The following is a 2,077-nucleotide window of genomic DNA, read 5'->3' as shown; positions in this document are numbered from 1 at the left end:
CATAGGTCAGCACATTTCTGCCTATCTAGGAATGAAGGACCTTGGCTGTCATTCTGCCGAAACTTCCTCCTGCATTCTTGATCCCCTCAGGCATCCGAAGATAGCACTAGGTGCCACTGGGAGTTATGAAACTAGTCTTCGGCTCATCTTCCTTCTTCATCCAGATTTGATGATAGCCTGAATAACAATCCAATAAACTCATGAGCTCTGAAGAAGTTATTGCATCTACAAGAGAGTCTATTCTTGGTAGCGGGAATTCGTCTTTTGGGCATGCCTTGTTAAGATTTGTGAAGTCAATGCACATTCTCCATTTGCCATTGGCCTTCTTCACCATGACAGTATTGGCTAACCACTCTAGGTATTTTACCTCTCTGATGACACCAGCACTAAGAAGCCTTTTCACTTCATTCCGAGCACCTTCGGCTTTATCATCAGACATTTTCCGAAGCCTTTGCTTTTTTGGCCTAAAGGATGGGTCCACATTGAGTGAATGTTCAATGACATCTCTATTGACACCGCAGAGATCATTGGCTGACCAAGCAAAGACATTTTTTTGTTAAATAAAAATCTTATCAAAGTTTTCTCTTGCTCTTCAGATAGCTGAGACCCGAGCAGTACTTTTTGCTCTACTATGTCTTCACATAGAAGCATGGGCTTCAGCTAATCCACCGAAGCATCCTTCTCTCTTTTGTATTTGTACTGTTCATAGACTTCGGCTCCATCTATATTGTGAATTGCTTTTGAGTCTGTCCAATTTCCTTCGGCTTTTCTGGCAGCTTCTTGACTCCCATGAACAACAATGGGCCCTTGTTCCGAAGGTATCTTCATGCATAGATATGTTGGATGAAGTATTGCTTCAAAGGCATTCAGTGTTCCACGACCAATGATTGCATTGTAAGGATATTCCATGTCAACAATGTCAAAGACGACCTTTTCGTTTCTTGTGTTATGAACAAAACCGAAGGTAACTGGCATTGTGATTTTGCCGAGTGCTGTAATCTATCTTCCTCCACAACCACATAGAGGATGTGTAGCATCATGAATCTTGTCTTCTTGCTCTTGCATTTGTCTAAAGGCCTTAGCAAATATGATATCCGCTGCGCTACCTGTATCAACTAGAATATTATGGACCAGAAAACCCTTGATGACACAAGATATGACCATAGCATCATTGTGAGGATAATTTGTGAGCTGAAGGTCCTCCTAGGAGAAGGTAATTGGGATGTGGGACCATTTTGATTTGATGAAGGGTCCCTGCACCCCAACATGTTGTACCCTTCTATGTGCTTCCTTCTTCTGCTTCTTGTTAGCCGGCTTTGAACCTGAACCGCCTGTTATCGGAAGCACCAGCAGCTTTGTAGCCGAAGATACTTCAGCTTGGTTGTTGAACGAAGCCGTCCTAGCTTAGTTGGTAGAGCACAAGGCTCTTAACCTTGTGGTCGTGGGTTCGAGCCCCACGGTGGGCGCCAATGTTGGGGACTTGTTCTCAAATGCTTCGAGATAAGAACAAGGCAACACAAAGTATTAAAGGTTAAAGACATTCGTCCTTCGAAGCATTATCTCCCTTAGGATATAATGATCTTTAGACGAAGGTTATGAAGGACATACCTTCATCATCTCAGTATTATAATAATGTAAGTAGAAGCATATGAAACATGGAAAGTAACATGGATAATCATATGACATCATTAGGATATTTTTATTATATCGTCATGAACAAACATGAACAATATCGAATTACATTTGTACCTTCGGCTTGACAGAAGGTGAAAATCCAGGTGACGTGCGAGTGAATACAAGTCAACATGAACAGTACAGGGATACTGTTCATATATTTATAGGCACAGGACGCATCCTGTGTGGATTTACATTCATGTCCTATATAAATGATTACAATCATGATACAGATTATCATGGGCCAATCAGTCTTTTCATCTTTAAGTCGGTGCCACCCTTCGTCTCAAGGCGTGTCACTATGCCGAAGCTCCCCGAATGGTAGCTTCGGCTTTGCTTCTGTGTTGATCTTCCGAAGCTGTTTCTTCTTACAGGACCTTCGGCGACGAAGCAGACCCCCAAC

At 42.4% G+C, this 2,077-nt stretch overlaps 1 non-coding gene across 1 annotated transcript; it reads left to right on the top strand.

The window, feature by feature from the left end:
• Positions 1–1,393: 1,393 nt before the first annotated feature.
• On the top strand, positions 1,394–1,466 carry TRNAK-CUU (transfer RNA lysine (anticodon CUU)). The gene has a single exon. It is a non-coding gene; the product is annotated as a tRNA-Lys (tRNA).
• The last annotated feature ends 611 nt before the right edge of the window (positions 1,467–2,077 follow it).

Source organism: Zea mays, chromosome 6 (genome assembly GCF_902167145.1).
Source record: "Zea mays cultivar B73 chromosome 6, Zm-B73-REFERENCE-NAM-5.0, whole genome shotgun sequence".
NCBI classification, from domain to species: Eukaryota; Viridiplantae; Streptophyta; class Magnoliopsida; order Poales; family Poaceae; genus Zea; species Zea mays.
This window is presented reverse-complemented; position numbering and strand designations above follow the sequence as displayed.